Source organism: Limulus polyphemus, unplaced genomic scaffold, assembly GCF_000517525.1.
Source record: "Limulus polyphemus unplaced genomic scaffold, Limulus_polyphemus-2.1.2 Scaffold1461, whole genome shotgun sequence".
Taxonomy (NCBI): Eukaryota; Metazoa; Arthropoda; class Merostomata; order Xiphosura; family Limulidae; genus Limulus; species Limulus polyphemus.
This window is the reverse complement of record NW_013667071.1, coordinates 151,790-160,318: the sequence shown is the minus strand read 5'-3', so window position 1 is coordinate 160,318 and position 8,529 is coordinate 151,790. Positions and strand designations below refer to the sequence as shown.

The window sequence follows — 8,529 nt, the reverse complement described above, 5'->3', positions numbered from 1 at the left end:
TTTTAATTACTATATATATATATATATAATGTTAAGTCCATACACCGATTTCTAAATATTAAAAACATGCATTTGAACATATATATATATAAACATTCTAAAATGATAACGTAAATAAACTGGTCTTCATTCCTATTTTTCCACACCTGAGATCTTCAAATGACCACATCAAAACTAGCTTTTTATTAATTATGAAACCATTAAAGTTAAGAACTTTAGTAGCTTGGAAAGACACAAAAGCAACTAGAAAGAAGCAATTTCAATGTTTTTCTGGACCACATGTTTATGCCAAAACTGCATACAAACCATTCAAATCTTTGTCATTGAACATGCTCGACCTTTCAGCCGTGGGAGCGCTATTGTGTGAGTGTCAGTCCTACAATTCGTTGATAACAGAGTAGACCAAGAGACAGCTGTGGATGGTGTTGACTAGCTTCCTTTCTTCTAGTCTATCATTGCTAAATTAGTAAGGGCTAGCGCAGATAGCCTTCGAGAGCTTTGGGCAAATTGCAAACAAACAAAGCTTTAATACAATGGAAGTTACATTTAGAGCTGGATAAATCTGTGTGGTACTTGAAAAAAATCATATTTTCGTTTTCTGTTAGCTAAACAGGGTAAACTGTTTAGTTTCCTAAAAGTTTCAAAATATTTCAAATCAAACGCTTTTACGGCACTTATAAGCTTTTTAATATAAAGATTTGTATTTCTTTTCTTTTACTCTACTTCTATGCAATTTTGACAAAAATACGTTCTACTGAAAACTGTTAAAACTGTATTAGTATAGTTGAATTTGTGTTTTGTTGTCCTCGATAGCCAACAGAAATGTTGCAGTAGCTTCCCACATTAGTGTAAGAAAAAGTCAATGACTGCAACGTCCTTTGCTGGCCAAGTGGGTGATGTCTGTATGTTATAGTCAATGAAAACTGTAAGAAAATGGCCAGTCACATGGTGACACTATTGCGAAAGAATTGAGGTGTTCTGTATCAGTATGGAGCCCTAGTATTTTTAGAGTTCTGCTTGTTTTCAATGTGGATAGTTTTCTAGATATTTGTCTCGAAAAAATAACGTTGATGATCTATCCATAGATCCATTAGAGAGGCGAATTTATTGTTTTTGTGTACAAAACGTCATACTCTCTCAATCTAGGACAAAAATGTCTACAGAATAAAATTGAAAATTCAAACTTCTCTTTTTATCAGTGAGAAGCACCATCCATCATCCAATGCATGTATTTATTTTTCAATAATGCAAATTACTTTTAACTTTTTTCTTCAATAAAGTCAGAGTCAGAAAAATCGTATTTACTCCTGCATAACATTTTTTGACATACCTCTAACTATTTCAGCTACAATTCTTATCTCAAGAGAAAAAGTTATAACTAGAAGTACTAAAGAGTAAGGTAGTAAAAACTTTTATTTGTTCGTTTATTGTTATTGATAAAGCTACACAATGAACTAATTGGGTTGTGTCCTGTACAGGTATAAAAACTCAATTTTAGCATAATAAGACTTCAGAATTACCACTGAGCTATTTGGGCTGGTAATAAGGTAGTAATTATTCTTTAAATATTATGTCTCTTTCTGTTAACTCATTTCTTCAATTTCCATCTTTTACCTCTTGATCTTCTTATAATTTTTCAATCTCTTTCTTCTTCTTGTTTTTCAATTTTCTATCCCTGTCTTCTTGATCGTCTTTTAATTGTCTGTCTGTCTCTGTTTGTTCTTTCTACTTTTTCATCATTTTCAGTAAATTTTCGATCTCGTTTCGTGCTCGTGTAGTCATTTTGAAGTTTTGTTTTATTTCCACCAAAATAATCCCACTTCTGACATCAGTATTGCGATATGTGCTATAATTTGGGGAGGAGGATTTTAAGGATTATTCGGTAAAATATTGCAAAGCCCAGTCCATATAATGACAGCATATTCATTACGTTCTATACAGGCTGCATTCACTAGAAGTGTGGTGTTGTCAAATTATTTCCTTGCAACTAACAACAGGATTGAACAGGAAATTGGACTGAGATTTAAGCTATGTGAGAAATAAACAGACTGGACACATTTGAATAAAAGTGAAAACAGTTTTTACTCCATATACAAAAAATGTGCATAGTTGCAGAGATAATAGGATGACTACCTATACTAGAGCAGTGAACAGAGAAACAAGTTTCTATCTCTTGAGATGAATCTCTGCACGACTAAGCATGACGATAGCCAGGTATAACTCTGAAGAACTAAGAATTGTACTGGTACAGGAAACCTCAGTTCATATCTTTTATAATAGTGTCACCACATTACTGACCGATCTCCCACAGCATTCGATGGCTGTGACATGCAGACACCACCCATTCGGCCAGAAAATGCCGACGCATTAGTTGGTCGTTCAACACAGATGTATTGCAACATCCCTTCAGGCAGAGTAGATATTATCTGCTATTCAGAACAAAGATACAAAGACAACTAGAAGAAAGTAATTTCAATGGTTTTCTGGACCACATGTTTCTGCCAAAACTGCGTACAAACCAACTAACTGCAAAAAAAGCAGGTACAAAACATTCACATGTCTGCATATTATAATAGACCTAACTTCACAAATAACATTTCAAACAGAAACTCCAAAGCTAATATACACTTTGCACACAAATAAAGCTCAAGATAGTCACTTACTTGTAAAAATTCCTTATTAATCCATCAATAACAAACACACTAACTTACTAACTTGACCACTGTAACCAGGTACAATAAATCTGACTGCCTAACTCATTAAATGACTTGAATTAATTAACTAGTTCTAACGCACTAAGTTTGACATTTTTATACTGTCCACTTTTTTTACATAGTACAGTAAGCTTCGAGATTTGACAGATGGATAATCTTTTATGAAATTTCTAAACTTAACACAATCATTACATCATGTAAAACCTCCCTCTAGTAAATAAAACATGAAAATATTAAGAATATAACTTACAACAATGCTATTCTGATTTCATTCAAAGCATGTAATCAATTTCACCGAGGTTTATTTTTTATAATTTTTGAAGGGTATAGCCTTCTTCTTCCACACTTATAACAGTGTTTATTTTAATGACAGTGTGACTTTAATTATATAAATATAAACTTATTTCTTTTTGATTTAATTGCGGTTTTAACAATCCACTTAATATCATAAAGAGCAATAGTAAGTTGAATTTGAGCCATGTGTGTAACCTAATTTCATGAGTGACAGCTTTGTTGTCCAAATAACTAGTTTTAGTGCTTATCAGGCTCTTGTGGTCTTGTTTTTGAGTTGCGATTTACCTTTCTTATCTTGTGCTTGTAGATATAAATAACAGACTAAAATTAAATTTTATTGTGTAGGAGCGTGTGCATGTCGTTTAGTAATTATTTTAAAAGTTTGAAATCTACAATTATTTTCAGTTTTCATTGTTGTCATTTTATTGATAGTTGAACTTAACTTTAATTTAACTGTTTTTCGGCTTAATAATCGTAACTCTAGCGTTGACTCTCAGTAGTCTCAATGATAAACCACAGGTTTTTTAATGTTTAGTAGTATATTTCAAAATCTAACAAAATGCAAGCTACTTCTCTGCAAAAAAAAATGCGTTTTCTTAATTTAATTGTTAGTGTAGAGTTTCCACACAGGTCGAGCACATACTTATGCAATGTTAAATACCAGGTTTCTCTTCTTATTTAGTATAGAAAGGTAAATGGCTTTATTCGAAATTTTTCACATATACGTGGTTTCGGGAACGCAATGTATAATATTAATGTTTAGAGAAAACCAACTATAGAATGTAGCAACCTTCAATTTTGATTATTAATTGTTTTCCACGGAAGATGTCGCTAGATAATTTGATTATTTTATATTAGTGGTTCTCTAGTGACATAGGTTAGTTACAGGGACAAGAGTACCTGAAGGCTATTTCCTTCGTATTTTGTCCCTTGATGGGTCAAGTTTACAGACTTACAACACAAAGATCTGCCCCCCCCCCCAGTGGCACAGCGGTATGTCTGCAGACTTACTTCGCTAAAAACCGAATTTCGATAGTCGTGTTGGGCAGAGCACAGATAGCCCAATGTGTAGCTTTGTGCTTAAATTCAAAACAAACACAAACACAAAGATCCAGCATTCGATTCCCTGCTTGTGGAACAGTAGACAGTCCAAGAAAGTGGCTTTGCGCTAAAACAAACACACCTTCATATTTTTACTTTTTATAATAACTGACAAGTGTACTCTGGAAGAATTGACTTTGTTGTAACAAGCATCTAGTGGTTAGATCTCTTAATCTACTTGAGAATTTTCTTTAGATTACTGCCTTAGATCATATACCTGCATATTAATTAAAGTGTTCCTATACCCAGAATAGCTGTAAGCAAGGTCAGATCTATGACAAATATGCTCTGAAAAGTCAATAAATATTGGATTAATACAGCATTTTTGACTGTACGTTGGTTCCTTTATTTCTGTGAGTTGTAGTAAAGACATAAGACACAGTGCATGCTGAAAATTAAACAACTAGATTCATCCTGCTCATGAAAAAAAGTAAAAAGATAATTTATTTTAAAAGTGATAACTTTTAAGCTTCTTCTTTTAAAAACCTTAAAAACTAGATTTTAATATGACTTGGATAATAACTGCGGCAAACAATAGATAATAAAAATTTAATTTTCAAAAATCTTAGAATAATGTTTTGTTTCCAGACTGCTGGAAAATGTGTGTGCTCTATTATTATTATCAAACCAACAATCTTCATTTTAATTTCAAGCAAAGTTTATTTTAATCTTATTTTAATTAAAACATTTTAATGTGTTTACCTTTTTAACTTAAATACAATTTTATCTATATATCCTTAAATTATGACAATTCAATACTCCATCTCAAACAATAGTACAATCACTATTTGTTCTAGTTCACCTTCTATTTTATACATTAATGAAGTATTTGTTTTGTATATTTTCATATCGAGTCTTGTCTCTTTCATTCCATCTGCAACGAATCACAACACTTCTCCTTTCAAATACTAAATCCACAAAATAACTGCTATTTCCCCTTCATATATCTTTAATCAGTTCTATTCTAGTAATTTTCTCAAAATTTCCTACAGATATTATGCATGTAGTCGAGGGTTTATTTCATTTCAATTTTTTAATGGCAAGGATCATTGATGTAGGGCTGTAAGCAATCTAATATTGTTGAATACTACACTAGGTGTCGTAATTCAAGAAATCGATTTTCGCTATTTAATGATAAAAAATATGTACCCAATACAGGTTATTGAAACTGAGGGATAAATTTCACTGGATTTACAAAATTCTGCTATTACTCTGCTAGATGAGTTGGGCAGTTTTTTCAACACGCCAGACAAATATTTTGTTTCCGAAAAGTACTCAATATTTCGGAAAGTAAGGGTTGCAAAACCCTTTCCTCTGTATTGTCGAATACCACTTCCTTTCATTCATTAATCTTACAGTCACTGGTTGTCCTAGCTGCTAGTGTCACAGTTAATCCCACATTGTGATCGAAAGGTCGTCTTCTTGTGCTCCATCTCACTCATCTTTTACAGCTAGATAAATACTTTCATCATCCATCTCCCCTCATCAGCTCGTCATTCTCAACCTCTCATTCTTGGATCAGCCAGTGTGTGAAAGGTTCATCAGTAACAAACAGCCTTAGCTTGTCAATGTGTTCCCTGTAACTATCTCTAATATGTTAATAAAACAACTTGTTAGAGTATGAAATAAGGACATGGCCAGACAAAGCTGAGTCGCTTCCATGTCACTGTCATGTTCCACGGCCAAATCAAGTCTCCATGTTGGAATATTCGTTCCTTAATTGTCTCATTGTAATGCTTCTCTTCTTTCAGATGGTGGCCTTTACTAGGTGTTAGCGTGTAAATTCGTGTGTATCAACCAATGTAAACCTTAAGCACTTCACATATTCTTGCAGATAGTGTGATACATATGCTCTAAGGATTGAACATATATATCACATCCACAAGAGCAGTATTTCCTGACCAATCTTTAACAGGTTCGGCAAGCAACCAGTCAATCTTTTAACTGTGTTGTGAGTGCCATTATGGTATATGCCAAATATTTGTCCCAGTTGTTTTTGCCGAGATGAACAACCTTTGCAAATACACTCTTTATAGTTCTTATTATTCATCCTGCTAAACCATCAAATTAGGTATGATAAAACGAAGTGCGCATCTTCACTTCACCCAACATTTTACAAAACTCAGAGAAACGTTTCTTTTTTCAATTGACTTCGTGATCTGTAAGATTTTTTATTGGTTTGGTGACCGTCACTTTATAACGTTCCCACGGCTGAAAGGGCGAACATGTTTGGTGTCACGTGGATTCGAACCCGCGACCCACAGATTGCGAGTCGAGCGCCCTAACCAACTGGCCATGCCGGCCGAAACGAAGACTAAAGACTGCAAAAGCCACTTTGCACCTGACGAAGAAAGGTTCGCCCTTTGAAAGCGCTCCGGTTATAGGGTTTCGTAATTTTGTCTTTTATTTTTTTAACTTTCGAGTTTTCCTAACACCATGATCACATAAGCCAGACACATAATAAGATAGGATTTTATATTTGATATTGCTTGAAACTAGGTTAGAACTAATAAGTATTGTGAATTATGATTAATCAGAGCTTGAAGGTGTTATTTAAGATTTAGTGGTAATTTACGAAGGTGAGTTTATTTTTTGTTCTTTTCCTAATTTCTTGTGTCGGGGGTTATATTGCTGAGGAGTTAAGTATTTAAGTTCTGTTGTTGTGTCATTTGTAAAAGTTCCGGCACAGTATTTTTCTAATGCCATTATATTCATTTCAACTTGCAAAAGTTCTAATAAGTACATTTTTTTTTTTTTACATGTCTTACTATTAACGTTTCTATTATTCTTGGAGTAGAATAAAAGATTCGTTACAACTTGATAATGAGAGGTTTTAAACCATATTTTAGACACAAAAGTAAAAGAAAGGCAACTAGTCAACACCACCCATCGCCACCTCTTGGGCTACACTTTGCCAGCAAATAAGGGGACTAAATAATGACATTAAGATTTTTGGGGTGGCTAACTGTATCAAAAATACTGCAGACTTACAGGGAGATTTAGATTATTTGATGCATTGGGTCAATACGTGGCAGATGATGTTTAACTATCCAACATATAAGGTGATGCATGTAGGTTTTCACAATTCAAATGGGAATATATTGAATACTGTGGTTGAAGAAAAGGGTGTTGTGATCGAAAAATCACTTAAGTCATCTAAACATTGTATTGTAGGATTTTGGGTAGCGTCTGTAAAAAAGCGGCCTTAAAAACCACAGTTGTTTGAGCAGATAATGGATAATTTTTAAAGTTACTCATAATGAGAATTTTACTAAAGAGTAGTAATTATTGTTGTTTTCTTAGTGCAAACAACCCAATGGGCTATTTGCACTCTGTGAACCGCGGGAATTGAGCCCAGGATCTTAGCTTGCAAGTCCATAAACTTATCATTGACCTACCAGGAATCTCTTAAGAGCAACATTTTAAGTACACTTTTAAAATAAAGATGCCTTAATATTCCAAGATAGACAGTTGGTTTAATAAGTGATAGATAAATGCTTTGTTTGTTTGAAGTTAAGCACAAAGCTGCACAATTGGCACTCTGTGCTATTTCTACTACGGGTATCGAAACCTGCTTTCTAGCGTTGTAAGTCTGAAGACATACCGCTGTGCCACTGATAAAACATAACCAAAATTAATTATTTATTTACCTTGTAGAGCTTTATGTTCAATAATTTTTATATTTATTGACAATAGAAAAAATTTTAATTATTATTTTATTTGGAAAAAGAGAACCTAGTTTAACACTGACTGTAGAAACATGATTAATATTTGAATGATAAACACAAAAAGTAAGAAATACGAACAGGAACTGATAATAATTGAAGTTATTAAAGTAAAGTAATTGTTAAATTCAAATAACACTTAATCCGTGCGCTTTGACATAAAAGTTGATCGAGTATGTAGGTATATAGTAAAGCAATATTTCGAATGACGTCATTAACTAACCGAGCGTTACTGATTGGTCACCGTTTGAAGACTTTTTAGCTAACCAATCACGTCTTTCTTACGTATCTCACTGGTAGTACATGTGTGGTAAGAAAGATGCGTACAGTAAACTTATTACAGTTTAATGAGAGAGTCCGCGAATTTTGGGTGTGAAACCAATAGTGATACGAGTTGATCCAAGATGAAAACTCAAAAATTAAACGGCGATAATTTGGATGAGTCAAAACAAATCATGTGCAATAACATGTTAAAAGACAATTTTGAAAAAAAATACGTTCTTTTGTGGGGTTGTAGAAGGTAAGAACGTTATATTGATATTACAAAAAAAAATTAAGCTAAGCAATTTCGTTGACGAGGAACCCACTTTGAGACTAATAATGGTTGGAGACGGCTTGAATGGGGTAATGAAGAAAAACTTTTAATATAACAGCAAATGTACAACGTTTCGACAAGGTTCTGTCATCATCAGGTC

General features: G+C 33.4%; 1 protein-coding gene across 2 annotated transcripts in view; it reads left to right on the top strand.

Annotated features, from left to right (window-relative positions):
- The first annotated feature begins 8,166 nt into the window (after positions 1-8,166).
- The window catches only part of LOC106463687 (protein O-GlcNAcase-like), a 38,258-nt gene continuing 37,895 nt past the window's right edge, over positions 8,167-8,529 (top strand). For both annotated transcript variants that reach the window (XM_013923747.2, XM_013923746.2), the window contains exon 1: positions 8,167-8,354. The gene's annotated coding sequence lies outside the window, so the exon portion shown is untranslated. The remainder of the gene's footprint in view (positions 8,355-8,529) is intronic.